General features: G+C 42.4%; 1 protein-coding gene across 1 annotated transcript in view; it reads right to left on the reverse strand.

Annotated features, from left to right (window-relative positions):
* LOC129844134 (zinc finger protein 664-like) overlaps window positions 1–9758 on the reverse strand; it is a 188144-nt gene that overhangs the window by 84727 nt on the left and 93659 nt on the right. The window lies entirely within an intron of this gene.

Genomic DNA, 9758 nt, shown 5'->3' on the forward strand with positions numbered 1-9758 from the left:
TATTTAACCTTTATTTAACCAGGTAGGCAAATTGAGAACACGTTCTCCTTTACAATTGCGACCTGGCCAAGATAAAGCAAAGCAGTTCGACACATACAACAACACATAGTTACACATGGAGTAAAAACAAACATATAGTCAATAATACAGTGAAAAAAAATAAGTCTATATACAATGTGAGCAAGTGAGGTGAGATAAGGGAGGTGAAGGCAAACAGATATATGTATAAATAAATAAAATATAAAAAGGCCATGGAGGCGAAGTGAGTACAACACAGCAAGTAAAATAAAAACTAAAAAACACTGGAATGGTTGGTTTGCATTGGAAGAAAGTGCAAAGTAGAGACAGAAATAATGGGGTGCAAAGGAGCAAAATAAATTAATAAATAAATACAGTAGGTAAAGAGGTAGTTGTTTGGGCTAAATTGTAGATGGGTTATGTACAGGTGCAGTAATCTATGAGCTGCTCTGACAGCTGGTGCTTAAAGCTAGTGAGGGAGATAGGTGTTTCCAGTTTCAGAGATTTAATGCCTAGATGTTTTGAGGGGTCAGACTATTCAACAGAGAACCAACTACTATATTTGGATCAACATGACATGAGCAATTGATAATGTGGAAAAAAGCTGACACTTGTACATTATCAATTGCAATTTGTTCCTAAACAGAGAGTACACAGTGACAGAATACCTGACCACTGTGACTGACTCAAACTTAAGGAAAGCTTTGACTATGTACAGACTCAGTGAGCATAAATGTCAAATGTGTGATTTCATGAACTGGTACAGACAAGAAAACCAGGTTTTAAAGTTCTGTTCAATAGCCATCCCATCATTACAAAACATTTGAAAAGGCTAAGTCTATCATCTCCTGAGAAGTGGTAACTATTCACATTAACCTTTCAAATGAGGTGGGTTAGGGTGTGTGAAAATTAAAAAAATAAATATGCATCAGACTTAATAAACTGCTATCTTGAAATGTTGAAAATGTTGACAGAGAGTGCGCCCCAGTCGGCTGAACACGGGTGGGGGGTTCCCCCTTAGCAAGCAGTGGACCCCAGCAACCCAATGAACCATATTAAGAACCATATTCAAAAATACACCTGCTAACCTGTTCAATCACCAAACAAAGTTGAGTGTGAACTTCTGTGTGGACTTAGAATATTTTTGGCTGGAATAAAAATAAAATAAAATCAACTTGCAGCTGTCTTTGATATGCTCAAAACGAACTAACTGCTATCTTGAAATGTTGAAAAAGTGTTTTTAAATAATTATCCTATCATTTGAAAATTAGTTGAAAGGCTGAGGGAGCCATCTCCTGAGAAGAGGTTGGAGATGATTCCCTCAGCCTTTCAGCTAATTTGGAAATGCCTATTTTAAATAGGATGCCTATTTAAACACACTTTTTCAACATTTCAAGATAGCAGTTACTCCAGTTTGATGTAAATAAAGACAGCTGCAACTTTATTTTATTCATTTTCACATGTTTTTGGTAAAAAAAATATTTTTGAAAATGAGTAGAATAAAGATGCAGCTATCTTTATGTACATCAAACTAAACTAACTGCTATCTTGAAATGTTGAAAAAGTGTTTTTAAATAATCCAGGCTGATCCCTCACCTTGAACACCTCTGGAGTTGAGGTTAACAGCCGAGGGAATTTTTATGATGAAAATGGAAAAAAAAAAAAAAATTGAATATTATTAATAAAATGAAGATGCAGCTGTCTTTGAAATGATCAAACTGAACACACTGCTATCTTGAAATGTGGAAAAAGTGTTTTTAAATAGATCAGGCTGATACCCTACCTGAGCGAAAAAATGACACTTTAAAAGGAGTCTAATTTTGTCAAAAATGCAAAAATGATAAAAATTTCAACTCACAGGTACATTAATAGACCAAACACAAACATCTGTCATCTCGAAATGTCCTAAAAAGGTTCTAAACGGGCCCCCTGGGTCTACACCTGGAGAGCAGGTGGGCACATCTGCACCAGAGGTGAAATCTCACCTAGAGAGGAGATATTTCAACTCGACAGATGTCAGAGTGAGTCTTTTCTCCCTGACCTGGTGGTTCTAATGACCTGGTGGTTCTAATGACCTGGTGGTAATAATGACCTGGTGGTAATAATGACCTGGTGGTTCTAATGACCTGGTGGTAATAATGACCTGGTGGTTCTAATGACCTGGTGGTTCTAATGACCTGGTGGTAATAATGACCTGGTGGTTATAATGACCTGGTGGTAATAATGACCTGGTGGTTCTAATGACCTGGTGGTAATAATGACCTGGTGGTAATAATGACCTGGTGGTTCTAATGACCTGGTGGTTCTAATGACCTGGTGGTTCTAATGACCTGGTGGTAATAATGACCTGGTGGTTATAATGACCTGGTGGTTATAATGACCTGGTGGTTATAATGACCTGGTGGTTGGCATAACACAAGCAGAACCCGAGAACAGGATGGCCTCCACCATCACAGCCTGATGACACTGCACCAGCCTACCAGTCTGCTCCAGCCCAGGTCAGAATACCAGTCTCCCAGTCTGCTCCAGCACAGGTCAGAATACCAGTCTCCCAGTCTGCTCCAGCACAGGTCAGAATACCAGTCTCCCAGTCTGCTCCAGCACAGGTCAGAATACCAGTCTCCCAGTCTGCTCCAGCACAGGTCAGAATACCAGCCTCCCAGTCTGCTCCAGCACAGTGTGCTCCAGCCCAGGTCAGAATACCAGTCTCCCAGTCTGCTCCAGCCCAGGTCAGAATACCAGTCTCCCAGTCTGCTCCAGCACAGGTCAGAATACCAGTCTCCCAGTCTGCTCCAGCCCAGGTCAATTTACCAGTTTTCCAGTGTGCTCCAGCCCAGGTCAGAATACCAGTCTCCCAGTCTGCTCCAGCACAGGTCAGAATACCAGTCTCCCAGTCTGCTCCAGCCCAGGTCAGAAAACCAGTCTCCCAGTCTGCTCCAGCCCAGGTCAGAATACCAGTCTCCCAGTCTGCTCCAGCCCAGGTCAGAATACCAGTCTCCCAGTCTGCTCCAGCCCAGGTCAGAATACCAGTCTCCCAGTCTGCTCCAGCAAAGGTCAGAATACCAGCCTCCCAGTCTGCTCCAGCACAGGTCAGAATACCAGTCTCCCAGTCTGCTCCAGCACAGTGTGCTCCAGCCCAGGTCAGAATATCAGCCTCTCAGTCTGCTCCAGCCCAGGTCAGCCAACCAGCCTCTCAGTCTGGTCCAACACAGTGTGCTCCAGCCCAGGTCAGAATACCAGCCTCCCAGTCTGCTCCAGCCCAGGTCAGAATACCAGCCTCCCAGTCTGCTCCAGCCCAGGTCAGAATACCAGCCTCCCAGTCTGCTCCAGCACAGGTCAGAATACCAGCCTCCCAGTCTGCTCCAGCACAGGTCAGAATACCAGCCTCCCAGTCTGCTCCACCCAGATAGTCACCCACAACTGCAATCCTTATTGATTCAAATGGGAAGTTCTTAGGGAGGGAGAGGGAGTGAAAAGGTAGAGAGGCGGAGAGAGGGAGTGAAAAGGGAGAGAGGCGGAGAGAGGGGAGTGAAAAGGGAGAGAGGCGGAGAGAGGGGAGTGAAAAGGGAGAGAGGCGGAGAGAGGGGAGTGAAAAGGGAGAGAGGCGGAGTGAAAAGGGAGAGAGAGGGAATGAAAAGGGAGAGAGTCGGAGAGGGGGAGTGAAAAGGGAGAGAGGCGGAGAGAGGGAGGGAAAAGGGAGAGAGGCGGAGAGAGGGAGGGAAAAGGGAGAGAGGCGGGGACTTTGCCATTTCTTCAAACAATCAACCTATATTTGATAAGAATTGCAATAATGTAGCTGGTCAGCCCTACAGTCTGAGGTGGAAGGCCGAGAGCTCGATGACACAAGGAGTTCAGAAGCCTTATATAGTCAAACTATCTTGTGCATATAGAAAACACGTGATCTTGGTGTGTGTCCGTGTGTGGAGAACGAGACACAGACTAACTGGGAATTGGTTGTCTCGTTCTGTAGCAACAGCTAGTTATTCTAGTTTTCCAGTGAGGTGTCAAAACAACAGGAAGTCACTCTAGACACAGTTCCTCTGAAGTAGATCAACGGTTCCCTGAATTGGGGCAAGCGCCTTTGGCCTGTCTGTCCAGAGGGTGTGTCTAGAGCTAGTCTGGAGATAAATCAGATCCAGCCTGAACTGTGTGATGTAGTAGGGAGTTGTAGTTTATCTAGAGATAAATCAGATCCAGCCTGAACTGTGTGATGTAGTAGGGAGTTGTAGTTTCTCTAGAGATAAATCAGACCCAGCCTGAACTGTGTGATGTAGTAGGGAGTTGTAGTTTCTCTAGAGATGAATCAGACCCAGACTGAACTGTGTGATGTTGTAGGGAGTTAAGAGTTTCTCTAGAGATAAATCAGATCCAGCCTGAACTGTGTGATGTAGTAGGGAGTTGTAGTTTCTCTAGAGATAAATCAGATCCAGACTGAACTGTGTGATGTAGTAGGGAGTTGTAGTTTCTCTAGAGATAAATCAGATCCAGCCTGAACTGTGTGATGTAGTAGGGAGTTGTAGTTTCTCTAGAGATAAATCAGATCCAGACTGAGCTGTGTGATGTAGTAGGGAGTTGTAGTTTCCAACAGGCCAATATTCAACATAGTTTAGCGCATAAAATGTAATTAACTACAATGACCATAATCCATTGCCTTGTCTGTGTTTCTTTTACACCTGCTATGTAAGAGAGACAGAAGAATGCACAATAGCCATTGCAATCTGGTATCCTTGGGACATCCCTACCCTAAACCCTAACCTTAACCCCTAACCTTAACCATTTTAAATGTCAACTTTAATGGGCTAGGGACATCCCAAAGATGTATCTCTACCTGAAAATACATGATCTAAGTGATTGATAGTTGGTATTCAGCAGTCATAAAGCCTTATTTACTTTAATGAACTACTAAAATAGTGATTTTGTCTAACAGCATAGACAGCAGCTCTACACTTTATTGACTGACTGATCCATTCATCCTTCCATCCCTCCTCAGCCTTCCTCTCGTCTGAAGACCCAGTGAGGGTGGAGCTCAGTCAGGGAGCTGTTGAGGGACTGGTTAGGAAGAACACTTCTACAGCCAGAGAGGTGAGAGGTCACACATGGTTTAGATCGAAAATATTTATGTCCCCTTAACAGTTCATCACGTAAGCAAAAGGGAATATGTTCCATCATCTATGTTTATTTACATTAGTGCAAATTGTCCACTGATATTGATGAAATTTCTCAGGCACACACATTTGTTCTTTGATATTATGAAGGTCATTTGTGTAAAATGTACTTTTCCCCACTCATTCACCCCATCTCTTTATATTTATATTCAGTGGCCTGACTGCATCCAGACTATGTCAAGGCCCATCCTGTTAGATCTGAACCTAATGCAGCTTGGAGTGATCAGACTACAGAAGTCACATTTAGGTGCCAGGTGTAACGGAGGCCATAGATGCTCCATATCCATTACTTTGAGTGTTGTATATAATATGATTAAATGTGTTTCTGTGTTGCAGGGGCTGTCAATAAATGGAACGGCAAGGCCACATGACATAAGCAGAGCTGTGGGAGTCCACCTCAAGCCCTTGGTAGAGCCGGGGGTGGTGGTTACCACTCCACCACACCTTCAGCAGGCTGGAAAAGTGGGATTGATACTGTTCTCATACTAAGACGGACCAAGACTCTGTTGATTGGTCAGTCATTTGGTTAATTAGTTTTGCAATATGTTCAAATCAAGCTTTATTTATACAGCACATTTCAGACATGGATGCAACACAATGGCTTCACAGGAGAAAACTATGAAAATAAACAGAAATATTTAGTACACAAACATAAGAGGATAAAAATACAACTTAAAGACTAATGAGCATCCTAAGGAAATGCCATTGATTAAAATGTTAAAATATTCAACCAAAAATATTAGCTTGTTTTTTAGGAGGGGTTCTGAAAGACACTATGGGGGTGTCCAAGGAAAATTGACTAGTAACAACAACTGGGACCTAAAAGACACCCACCATGAGACCCACTAAATCTGCCAAAGAAGAGGCAAACAAAAGAAAAACTCACGGACAGGAAGCAAACCAAAAAGGTGGAGCAACTAAAGGTGTTGACTCTCCACATCTATCAAGACAACTGGAGCACTGGGCCAGACACTCTTAAATAGAACCTGGACCAGCTCAGGTGAAACACCTTCCCACTAACGAGATGGACAAGCCAGCACAAGTGTAACACATACTGACTAACGAGGTGACACCAATCAGTGCGTCCTACGAGCTAATGAGCTAGACGCATAGGCGGAAATCCCAGGGGGGACGGGGGGGACACGACCCCCTCATCTTGGGAAAAATATGATTTGTCCCCCCCAATATATCACTGTAAACATAACTATGTAATTTCAATAATATTAATAATACGCAATGAAAGCACTTGTGCTGATTATAGACACTTAATAGCGCATTTAAATTTCAAAAGATTGCGACCCCCCCGCCCTTTGCCGCACAATGGTTTGATCCACTGCCAGTTCTTTAGCTGGCAAGGTAATAGAGAGTTCGTATCTACTGTCCGAAAGGGACATGTACGTAACTGACGTGAGGTTAATCCAGTCAATCCATAGCAGGTCCATAGCAATGTTATTTATTTATTTTTATGTTGGCAGGGTTCACACACTAGGGGAATTTGCAGAGCTAGCGCGCAAACTAAAGCAAACATTAACTATCAAGCTAGCTAGTACCTATTCCATTTATGTGGCGTCGTCAAAGATGGAATCTTTGCTATCGTCAGTTTATTCCAAGATCAGCATGCAGCTGTAGTGCTTCGACGTCCCTGTGATAAGGTTAGCAATAAACTGAAGTCCAAACTGAACAGAACAGAACTACACTCTCTTCTACCATTGTCTTAAATATATATAATGGTCTCGTTGCAAAAGATAAATTGTCGCTAGTGAACTTTTTTTATTTTATTTTATTTCACCTTTATTTAACCAGGTAGCAAAGATTATAGCAAACACACAGAAACGGAATTGGTGCTCGCTAGCTTTACAAATTCAGCTATTGTTGGAAGCCAGCCAATATGAAACAAACTATTTAAATTACAAAAGGTTGCAGCATGTGTTGTGTAAATATGTGTGTGTGCAGCTAGGTCAGCCAGCCAGCCAGGTAGAAAAATGGTAGAAAAAAGTAAGAAGACGGACATCAGAGTATTTGTCAGTACACCAAAACGCATAGTAAGAACTCTAGTATCCTAATATCTCAAAGACTAGTTGATAAAATGTTCATAAGAAAGAAGTGAAATGCTAATGGAAATGTTTCACAATGATGTCATTAGGCAGAGCAGGCAACAGATGGCACACAGACAGCAGAGTTGGGGACAGATATGCAGGGACAGATTGGCAGACAGGGAGTCTCAGGTAAGTTTGTTGAGTCTTTGTTTGGCAACATTATGAAAGGTTCTCAATTTTTTTGACTTGTAAAATAGGGACATAATTGGAAAATGCCATGGATACCCCCACTCTCAACTTAAACTGGTGACTAAACTAAGATTTGTTTACGGCAATGGTATTGCTGTTGTGATTAATTGTGTAGTTTTGGGTACCGGTAGTTAGGAGTACGGCAAACACCTTATTTATTTTCTAGGAGACCGGCTGAGTCAGTTAGGGGGGTGAAAGGGAAAGAGCCAGGAAGAGAGACTTCAGAGGACAGTGTCACAGCCACGGCAGGACCAAGTGTCACCCTTGTTGCCAGCAGCACCAGTATAGGGGACAGTGGCACAGCATTGTCCAGTTACCACAGTGATGGCACAAAACCATATCAGCCACACCCACAATTTATAGAACCGCAAACTCTTGCCAACAGATTGTTGACGTTTCAAGAGAGATGGTTTCGCGATTTCCCCTGGCTACATTATAATCCATCAATAAAAGGAGTGTTGTGTTTTCACTGTAGCCAAGGGTTTTCAAGCCAGCCATCTTTTGGCCAAAGAGCTGATGCTGCCTTCATTAGTGCAGGATTTAGGAACTGGAGAAAAGGCATTGAAAAATTCACAGCACATCAAAATTGCCAAACCCACCGCCACTTTGTAATTGTAACAGCACACCAGCTAAATCCAATCAGTGTCCAGTTATGTCCAGCGCGTGGGGTAAACAGCTGGATGACGCAAGGCATTGCTTGATGAAAATTGTTAGTTCGGTGCGGCATGTAGTAAGACAGGGACAAGCCTTTAGAGGCCACACGGATGACAGTGGGAATTTATACCAGATTTTGAAACTTAGGGCAGAAGAGGATTTTACTGAAGTGGTTAACAGAGCGTACCACAATGTACACAGGCCCCAAAGCACAGAATGAAATTCTGAACGTCATGGCCAATAGTCATTCGAGGCATTGAGTTTAGGTCTCTTCCGATTGTACAATTTTCATTAATTGTTGATGGTACTCAAGATGTCTCTGGTGCTGAACAGGAGAATGTCTGTCTGCGTTATGTTGACCATGACCATGTCCCTCACAAGGAGTTTATTGGGCTATACAGGGTGTCGGAGACAACAGGCGAGGGCATTGCGAAAGTGCCAACTGATGTGTTGTTGAGGAAACCCGCAAACATATGCTCGGTTCTTTTGTTCAGTAGTGTGTATAGCAGTGGTTCTCAACCTTTTTGGGGTACTGGAACCCCTGCATATTTTGAGGCAAGGCAGGCAAAGTTTTGAGCAGTCCTCAGGGACCTCCACCCCCTCTATATTATATGTAAACTTACTGGAAACCTTGTGGTACTGACTACATTCATTACACTTTTTTATTTCACGGACCCCTTGCAATTAGTCCATGGACCCCTGTTTGAGAACCCCTGGTGTAATTGATATTTGTTCTTTTGTTTAGTAGTTTTCAGGACACTTACAAATGATTTATTTCATGTTATTTTATTTAAAATGGCCTACTTTGTGCGACATACTTGTCCATAGCTGCTGTTTGAAGAGTTGAGACACTGACTGAGTTGAGACACTGGCTGAGTTGAGACACTGGCTGAGTTGAGACACTGGCTGAGTTGAGACACTGAAGGATATTTTGTTTGATTTATTTGGGTTTTTCATTGAAGTAGTTATTTTGCTTTTAGAACTACTTATTTAAAGCTTTTTGTTCTTGCAAAGATATTGTAGACTCAGGCCAGGTGGACATATTTAATGACTATATAAATGTATCAGAAAAAGTCCAATTAAAAGGTCAATTCAATACGGAGACCAACTTTGTGATGGTTCTCAATGGAGATTCTTTTAGATGTGATCACACCATGTTCATTGTATTTATGAAAACTACACCCATACAGTGTACAGTACCATTGTCACCTACTGACCTTTCTTGATATTGCTGGTTGTAAGTACGAATACCTGCATACATACTGGACTGGTAAGGAGCACTGCTATAACTATTATTAGTAGTAGAATTATAATGATTTAAACATTTGAACAAGTTGGGAAAACCCTTCAGTTAACTACTGTACCTATCAATTATCCAGTTGTAGGAATTATGGTTCCTCAATATACATTTAACAACGTATGCTATGTGTTACAGCACTACTTTTGTTGTCCCCCTCAGGAATTGCTCTTGAGAAAATTTTATGTAATTGTCCCCTCCAAGGTTGATCTCAGATTTTCGCCCCTGGAAGCAACACTGATTGACAATAAATTGCACATACTGTTGTGCAAATGGAATAGACAAAAGGTGGAAATGATAGGCAATTAGCAAGACACCCCCAATAAAGGAGTGATTCTG

Source organism: Salvelinus fontinalis, unplaced genomic scaffold, assembly GCF_029448725.1.
Source record: "Salvelinus fontinalis isolate EN_2023a unplaced genomic scaffold, ASM2944872v1 scaffold_0178, whole genome shotgun sequence".
NCBI classification, from domain to species: Eukaryota; Metazoa; Chordata; class Actinopteri; order Salmoniformes; family Salmonidae; genus Salvelinus; species Salvelinus fontinalis.